Raw genomic sequence first — 9,633 nt, forward strand, 5'->3', positions numbered from 1 at the left:
TCTGTTCACACTTGTCCACCCTCATCTCTCGATAGCCCTTCTTCTTCCTGCCCAACCAGCAAACCCTCCAGTTGCTCTGGGGCCCCTCCAGACGGCCTCAGTGCTGGACATGATGACGTCCACTCTCCCCCCCCAAACAAACAACCATGACAAAAGACCAAAACGCATTGCCATTGAGTGGATGCCGACTCACAGTCACCCTACAGGACAGGGTAAACTGCTTCTGTGGGTTTCCAGATTGTAAAGCCTCGTCTTCCTCCCTAGGAGTGGGTGGGTGGGTTTGAACTGTGGACCTTGTGGTTACGCAGCCCAAACCGTGCTCCACCATACCACCAGGGTGTATCCTCACTCTGCGTCCAAAAGCCACGCAGTCCTGCCCAGGAATGTCCTTGGACATTCCTCGGACGCTGATTGTCCACGGCTATCATCACTGTCCTAGGGCAAGACTCTCCAACAGAAAAGCAAGGAGATGAGCCCCCCCCTTGCAAAGACCCTCTCAAGCCCATCAGGTGGAGCCACTGCCACACCTGTCGCTACGAGTGAGGGTATGAACCCCTGGCTTCTTGCAACAGCCCCAGAGAGGGGCTTTCCAAGTCTGGAAATCTTCCTGGGAACAGATAGCCTCATCTTTCTCTTGTAGAGTGGTGGGTGGGTTTGAACTGCCTACCTGGTGGTTAGCAGGAAGGTTTGAATGGCTGCGGCTTCTTAGTTTCTCTCACAGGAAGAGCCCCCAAAACTATCTGTCAAAGAGAGTTGTGCTTGGGGTTCATCCCTGGGGGCCTCCCATCTACCAGGGGTGCCCCTAACACGCCCCCTCCAACCCAGTGCGACTAGACTCTCCAACCTTTCAGTTGGTGACGGTTGGCACCACCCAGGGGTTCCCATCCCAGAGCAGGGCCCCATAGATGGGGGAAACCAACTCCAACACCCCCCCCACCCCCACCCCCAGGCCCAGGTGTGGGCTCCGAGGCAGCCCAGGGAAGCTGGTGTTAGGTTTGGGTCCCACCCAGCACAAGGTTCCTCTAGGGTCCCTTTGGGGTGTGGGGAGTCGGGGGTGAGTGGGTGTGCAGTCTCGAGGGGCTCCCTGGCTCACACAAGCACTCCCTCAAGGCAGCAGCTGACAGGCCCTGTTCTCACCCCAACTCCAACCTCTCAGTGCAGAGAACAGGAAGCCTACCTGTCCCCAACCCCTTAGGATGCCCTCCCCATCCTGGAGGAGCACCTGGTCTGATGGGGGCGGGGAAGGCTGTGAGGCGTGGGAGACAGCCCCGTTACCTCCTACCTCTAGAGCAGAACATGCTGGTGGCTTAATGTGGTCTTTGACAGTTGGAAGTTCTGGTGGGGAAGGAAGACCCCACCCCCGCTCCAGAACTCTCACAATGCATTTTAACAGCTGCCTGTCTCCGGTGTCCCTTGCTGACTGCCTACGCTAACCCAGTTCCTTTCAGTCTGCCTCAACCAGAGGTCCACCTGCTGTGGAGACAGGTGGTCGGCAGCCCCACCTGGGCAGCCTGCAGCAGGCCGGTGAGCAGGCCCAGCTCTCTCCTCCAGCCTGGAGTAGAGTGTAAATTCTGAGTACTAGGGTTTCTGAGATAGCCCTAAACCTATTCGGAGTCTCCACACAGGATCAGCCACACCATGGAGTCCACCAGGACCCTTAACCGCACACGGTGACTCTCAGGCAGACTGTGTTAAAATGTGATTGCTAACCACTCCCCTAACCAGCTCTGTGCCGGGCAGCTGAGACCTTAGAGCAGCGGTTCTCAACCTTCCTAATGCCGCGACCCTTTAATACAGTTTCTCATGTGGTGGTGACCCCCCACCCTAACATTGTTTTCATTGCTACTTCATCATTTTGTTACTGTTATGAATCGGGAACCTCTGGAATGGGTGTTCGAACCCCCAAAGCAGTTGTGATCCACGGGTTGAGAACTGCTGCCTTAGAGACTTGCCTAAGGGTGTCCTTGGTGGAATTTGGGGTGCTAGGGTGGCACAGTCATGAGATCAAAGTTCTGGGGACAGCACCAAACCAAATCAAACTTGCTGCTATTGTTGTTGTTTTTTTATCATTTTATTGGGGGTTCATACAACTCTTATCACAATCCATACACACATCAATTGTGTAAAGCGCATTTGTACATTCATTGCCCTCATCATTCTCAAAACATTTCCTCTCCACTTAACCCCCCGGCATTAGGTCCTCATTTATTTGCTGCTATTGTAAGGTGACCAGACGTCCTGCTTTTGGCGGGACAGTCCCGATCTTTTAACAATTTTTCCCGCGTCCCGCAATGTTTTTAAAAAGTCCCGATTTTTTGAAAGAATGCACGACAAGCTAGGGTACACGGTTTTCCGCTGCCATGTGGCTATTTCGCCAGGATCTGAGTTTTATCAATGGTGTCCCGCTTTTCCAATGTTACAATCTGGTCACCTTATGCTATTGGGCTGATTCAACTCTTAGTGACCCTATAGGACAGGGTTGAACTGGCCCCGTGAGTTTCCAAGACTAACTCTTTAAGGTAGTAGAAAGCCCTCTCTTTCTCCCAAGGAGTGCCAGGTGGTTTCTTTCAAGTAGCAGGTCAACACGTAACCACTACGCCACCGGGCTCGGGCACAGCACAGGGTCACATAGTCACGAGGCGTGCCCTACCAGTCTCACCAAGACCGCCTTGGTCAGAAGACCCTGGACCAACCTTGTGAGCTCCCCTGACATAATGACGCGTCCCATCATGGCTCTGTTCCTGCTTCTGCAGTCCTACCTGTCCCTGTGATGTGCGGATCTGCTGCCAGTCACGAAGTTGTGACCGTCCCCTTTGCTCCATGCCTCACTTGACTAGTGTCCTGACCGTGCATCCTCTGACACCATTTGACCTCATGCTAATGGCCTGCCATGTCTTTGTCCCTTTTAAGACTTAATCAATATTCTCCTTTGATTATATTTGAGATGGGGGGTCACATTTGTAACCTAAAACAAAACCCTCTGGCCCATCCTCTTGAGAAAGATGGGGCTATTTGCCCCTCAGAAACCTTCCACAGGTCCACTACTGTTGATGGCTGTCAAGGGTCCAGGAGACGGGGGTTGTTTCAGCCAAAGACGGAAACCAGTTTGATTTGAGAAAGTCCAAGTTTTATCCCTGCAGGTGCTGAAGGAAACAGTGGGGTTTCCACCTCCACACAGTTTCAGATTTCTGTTAAAACCCAGCAAGTTACATACCTTAAAGCAATGGTTCTCAACCCGTGGGTCATGACCCTTTTGGGGGTTGAACGACCTTTTCACAGAGGTTGCCTGAGACCCTGGGAAAACACATATTTCCAAGGGTCTTAGGAACCAAGACACCGCTCCTCTGTCTGTCTCCAGGAGGGTCTGCCCACATGCAGACATGCTGACCTGGTGAGAAAGAAGCTATCTCAACCTTCACACTGACGTTGGCTTTTTACACATACTGTCGCAAAATGTAGCCATGTTTTCTGTTGTTATATTAAGACTGTTACCCATGCTACACCATGCTTCAAGACAAAATTTCATTCATTTGTCATTAGACGCAAATATTTCACAGTATAGAATCACATATTGTTTTTGTGATGACTCACTATGCTCTCATGATGTTCAATTTGTAACAATGAAAATACATGCTGCCTATCAGATATTTACATGATGACTCATGACAGGAGCAAAATGACAGTGATGAAGTAGCAACAAAGATAATGTTATGATTGGGGGCTCACCACCCAATGTTAAGGGCCGCGGCATTAAGAAGGTTGAGAACCACTGCCCTGAAGGATGTGACAAGAAGCAGGCTTTGCAGTTGCCCCCGGAGATAATGGACAGGTTTTACAGTCCGAGGACTGTTGAGCAAAGGGACAAAGGAGCAAGGTTCACAGGAAACCGGTTTACACTCCCCCAACAGCTTATCAGACCATCGCTAGATTTCATGATTACTCCAGGGGCAGGCAGATAGTACCCTCTGCTTATCTAAATAAACGGTCTAGCTTCCCCTTTCCGGAATCAGAGCATCTTTGAGTGAGGAGCAGATTAAAAGGCATTTTCTACTGTGGGGGACGGGGCTGTTACATCCTGGGTCCCTTTTGACCACAGATTCTCAACAGACCAAATCCCACACCGAGGGACATCTCCAACCTTTGTCACTGTGAGTCAGCATTGCCCTCAGGGCAGGGAGTTGTTCTGACAATTTTAGACAAACTCTGTCATCGAGTTGATTCCAACATCTCATAGTAAGTGCTCAGGAAGGAGACCTGGCAGCACACGTGGCTAAGTACTTGGCTGCTCACAGAAAGGTGGTTAGGGACACCCCCACCCCAGGGAAGGACCTGGCCCACTGCTTCTGGATGGGCCACAGTCACACCGTCGGAAACCCTGTGGGGTAGTTCCACTCACAGGGGCACAGGATTCAATGGCCCCTGATGAACAATAAGTTCTTATTATGTACCCAGTAGTAAGCGAGGAAGGTCCCACCTATTCAATCCTTGGAACGGCTGGCTGAAGCAGTCCTGTGATTCCCATCTTACAGATGAGAACAGCGAGGCCCGGGAATGACCTATAACTTTTGCAAGGTCACACAGCCTGAGCACTTGTTCAGCTAGGATTTGAACCTGTAACGTCCCAGCCTTTATTCACCAGTCTGCTGCCCACAGCAGTCAAAAGAGGCAAGGGACATGGACTTTGGGATTCCCTGGCCTTTCCACTCTGTGAGTCTACCCTTGCGTCCCTCTCAGACTCAGCCCACCCACAGCCTGAGTTCACCCCTGCTCAAGGAACACTGCTCAAACCCAGTGGCGTGGTAGAGCCCCCTCTGGTCTGGGGTCCTGTCTGTGAGGTGGCACAGGGGGAGGGTGTGGGTGGGCATTGTCTCCTATTATAGCTTCCCACCCAAGGGAAGGCCCTGCCCATACTGGCCCTCTCTGTGTGTTGTTTGGGCCTGATCTGGAACATTTGAGCCTCGCTTTGCACAGTAAGCTCTGCCGGGAGCCTCTGGGAGACCGTGGAGGGGGAGAGCCCCCACGGAAGGAAGGCAGGCTGTCTCGGTTGACCAGAGGCTTGGGCTGAGGTCTGTCGGGCCTTGCGGTGTGGACAGTGGACTGCCAGGCAGTTAGCAATAGCGTATCTGCCACCTGGCTAGAAAACAGGCGTTGGGGCAGCGTTTTAGGGCACAAAAGAGACTCGAGTCTCAAACATACCGTAAGGAGAACATTTATGAAGCTTGAACAGGACGAAGAAGGGGTACAGAGACAGATCATCTGGGGGACGGAGCCCATTAGCTGGCCGTCCTAACGGCGTCTGAGCACTTGCAGCCAGGCAGCTACTTTAATAAGGCAGAGACACCCGGGACAGGCCCGAATTCATCACTGGTAGCAGGTCGGTTCATCACAGTGGCAGGTGTGACCCCAGAAGGGAGACATGCCCATCATGTTAGAAGCTGCCCTGGCGGTGTCGTGGGTGACTTGTTGGGTGCTGACCACAAGGTCAGCAGTTTGAGCCCATCAGCCACACTGAGGGAGAAAGATGAGGCTCTCTACTCCCATAAAGACTTAGAATCTCTCTCGGAAACCCACAGGGGCAGTTCCACTGTGCTAGAGGGTCGCTCTGAGCTGGGGTCAACTTGATGGCAGGACTCATAGGGCAGGACTTGTGACTTGGACTCCCATGTCCAGCTAAGTCCTCAAGGGAGACTGGGTGGCAGGAGAGGAGGGAGGCAGTCCACTTTCCAGTGCACTCTGCCGGAGGGCTGGACTGTTCTCAGGCCCTGCTGGGTGGTCTGAAGGAATTCAATGGAGGCTGAATCCTCATGGGGGCTCCACAACTGGATTTGGGGCTTCCACTGTCACCTACAGCCTTCTGCAAGTGGGGTGCTCAGAGTTTAAGCTCTAATATGGCACCAAGGAGCCTTCGCAGGGCCAGGCTGCTCCTGGGAGCTCGTTCAAACAGTCCACATGGCTGTCATTGCCAGAGCACAGCTAGCTTGTCCCTGCTGCTGCTCACCTCACAGCGACTCGTCTGGAGGCTGTGAAACCACGGCTGCCCCCCCAGAGCCCCCTGTCCTGAAAGCTCCTCTGGCCAGTGGCAGCTAGTCCTTGCCTGGGACCCTATGCCCTGCCCGCCCCGGCTGTCCCTTCCCCTGGTCCACTTCACTTCCCGGGCCTCGCGTGGTCTCCCCTTCAGTGGGCCCTGCTGTCGGTGGCCCACACCCCCATGGCTAGTCTCGGGCCAGATGCTGGCATGCTTTTGGTTGAACCCAGCGGCGAGCACCATGGCGGCCACGTTGGCCTTATGCACTGTGGGCATTGGAGCAGCCACCCCTCTGGAGCGCAGGGGTCTCCGTTGTTTAGTGAAAAGGCTGGATGGGGCACCCTAGGATTCTTCCCTCAGTCCAGCTTTGCTGGCTGTGTTCCAGTTGAGTTGGGTTAGCTGGGGCACGTGGCAGCCCCTCAGCGGGTGCCAGTCCACTCTCCTCTGAGGTTTTATTGTGAATGGAATTGTGTTCCCGCCCCACCCACACCTCCTAATTTGGGTTGGAATTCCATCCCTATACCTGTGGGTGTAATCTTATTCTTTGGGAATAGGCCTTTCTTGGTGATGCCTATCTTATCTGCTTGGAGCCCAGAGCCTGAGCCGGTTGTGGTTAAGTGCTCTTATGTTAACCAGAACTCCCTGGTTTTAGAAAGAACTCACCTGCTGCTCCCTGGGAGACTGATAAAGCGGCAGGTTACAGCCTTGGAGAGGCTGTGGGATGGTTCTTCCCTGTCCTACTGGGTCCATATGCTTCAGATTCAACTCAAAGGCTTGATTTACACCCAATGCCTGCGGCCACTTGGGCAGAGCAGATTCCCGGAGATAAAACAAGCAGGGATGTGGGTTGGACCAATTCCTCCTGGAGGTCACCAAGGAACAGAGCAATGCTGGCCCGGCTTCCCGAAACTCAGGCCAGGGCCTTCCCCTAGCATGGCACCCTGAACCTGGACCTCTAACCAGTGGAGAAAATGGATTTCCATTCTTTAGAGCCCCTCCTAGTCCCAACCAAAAACCCAAACTCACGGCCATCAGGCTCATGCTGACTGACAGCAACCTCCCTGGGCGTTTGTTTCGAAGACAGTAACTGTTTACGGGCGTGGAAAGCTCAGTCTTTCTCCTGAGAGCGGCCGGTGGCTGTGAACTGCTGGCCAACTCATAACCACTACACCTCCAGGGCTCCTGGCTGCACCGTCAGAGGTGCTGCATTCCCTTACTCGCACAGCCCCAGGAGGCTGTGCTCCACAGGTGGAGGGAATGGCGTCTGCAGGTCTGGCTTGCTCAGGGGCCCTGGGGCGGACCAGTCTTGCCTCCGTGTCCAGTGCCCAGGGCTGGCGGGCAGGAGGTCGGTCATAAGGAGGATTTGATGCAGCAACCAACAGTGAGGCTACTGTTGGCCTCCTCAGGGGCCTGCCCTCTGCTCCAGACTCACAGCACACCCACCACCTGCAACTCCGCTCCCCACCCTCAGGTTCTGAGGAGTACACCTGGGAGTTGTCCTTTTGCAGGCCTGAAAGTCAGATGTACGCATGCAGGCCCAGGCCAGGGCCCTGACTCCGACCCCTTTTGCCAGCAGTCAGCGGCAGCTCCACACCCTCTCTGCCCTGTCTGCTAAGAGGCTGGGCTTGACACCGGGCCTGCTTGCCAGCCTCAGGCCCTGGAAGGCCTCGGCCCGGTCCCACAGGCTCCTTGGAGCACGTGGTCTGTCCTCACTGGCTGGAGACCTTTGTTTCTTCTGGAGGGTGGTGGGACAGGCAGGGTGGGGGGAGAGGCCTTAGGGGTCTCCTGGGCTGAGGAGGAAACAGGCCCAGCAGGGACAACTGGCTTTGCCACGTTTACAGGGAGGGAGCCCTGCTCTCTGGGCTCCAAGTGGTCACAGAGTACATGGGGGAGGGCCAGGCCACTGGGCTCTGAGGGCCTTGGTGAGATTTATTTAGAGACAGGAAGTGGGGGTGGGTCTCTGGGAGGGCAGCAGGCATTCCTGGGGGACAGTTGCACTGGAATACAGGCGCCCCTTGGGGAGAAACCTTGGGGGATCCCTTTCCTGCCGATAGCCTTAGGAAACCACACAGCCTCCTCAAGCCTCAGCACCCCCAACAGAAAGCCATCCAGCCTTGTAGGGCGGATGCAAACTAGCCCCAATTACTTTACTGTGCAGCCCAGCAGTTTAGTGCTGGCTCTGTGGGATTTATATAACTCGCTACACTGCGTCCAGGCAAACCCGGTTGGCTGCAGATGCTGGCCAGGGGGTGGGGGGCCAGATAACTCGGGAGAGTGTGGTTTCCTTGTTAGTGATCAAAGGCTAGCACGTGGTAAGTCAACAAAGGCTAGCCTGAGACTGGCCTAAGACTTAGACAACTGTACTCTTCTATTTGCTTGCTCGCGGTCAACAATCGTTTCCTGTGGCAACACATCTCTACGTGTCTGCAGAGTGTAGATTCCACCACAGTGAAAGGCAGGGATTCTGATCTCAAGCAGGGACACGTGCCCCTGGGACACAGCGTTCCTGTCAGTCTCCTCGCTGGTTCACCTCTGGCCTGGAGCTGGTGAACAGCTCTGCTGCCTCAGCGTACGGTGATCCCTTACTAGCTGTAGCAATACTCCTGGTATTAACGACAGCCGCTATTAATGGAGTCTTGGTGGTGTAGGGATTACCCACTGGGCTGCCATCCGCTTGGTCAGCAGTTCAAAACCAACAGCAGCTTCCTACTCCCCTAAAGTTAGGGTGGGCTCAGAGACACACAGTGGTTTCTGAGTCAGCATCATGTGGCGGTGAGTGCCCGTGTCAGCTCCTGGCCAAGTAACCGCGAGGACCGCTCTCAGGAATGCTTTCGGTGAATGCTCTCCTGGAGGTCAGCGTGGAAAGCGCTCAGCACCACCCCAGCCCCATGAGGGGGCCAAGCCCACTGCCACCGGGCTGCTTTGGACTCAGGACCCCACAGGACATGGTAGAACTGCCCCATAGGGTCTCCAGCGCTGTCACCCCTTATGGACGGCGACTGTTACATCCTTCTTGGGCAGGGGCTGGCAGTGGGTTCAAACTGCTAACTTTGTGGTTCGCGGCCAAGTGCCTAACCATGGAGCTGCCAGAGAAGCAAACTCCCCTCTCCCCCCCGCCCCAAATTGCAGTCATTTAATCAAGCACAGTACGTCATCCAGCTGCCATGCCCTCTTCCTTGCTGTCCACACAGAGCAGAGCAGCCTGTACCGAGGCCCTGTGGGAAAGCAGCCCTGCTAGACGCCGTCTCCCTGCGCCCGCGTGGCATTCATAGTCTTTGTCCTTTGCCTTCACCTCTCGTGGGGTCCAAGTGTGGGCACAGGTCTGACGGGTCCCACACTACCCACAGGGCAGGGAGCTGAGTGGGGGCGCTGGGCAAGGTCAAAGGGCCTGGGGAGCAGAGGGCCACTGCTGCCTACTAGAGATCCCCCACCCTGCCAGTGACTCCTTGCAGCTGTGGAAACAGAGGCTCCTGGCGGGAAGTCACCTGGTGGGAAGGTGCAGGGACCGCCCCCCGCCCCCCAGCCTGTCTTGTGGCCTGGACAGCAGCACAAATCCTGCCTCGCAACCTTTCTTTTCATTTTTATTTTAAAGGAAAAAAACCCCCAAA

This window comes from Echinops telfairi, unplaced genomic scaffold (genome assembly GCF_000313985.2).
Source record: "Echinops telfairi isolate 266 unplaced genomic scaffold, ASM31398v2 ScPeMD7_3533;HRSCAF=4204_1, whole genome shotgun sequence".
NCBI classification, from domain to species: domain Eukaryota; kingdom Metazoa; phylum Chordata; class Mammalia; order Afrosoricida; family Tenrecidae; genus Echinops; species Echinops telfairi.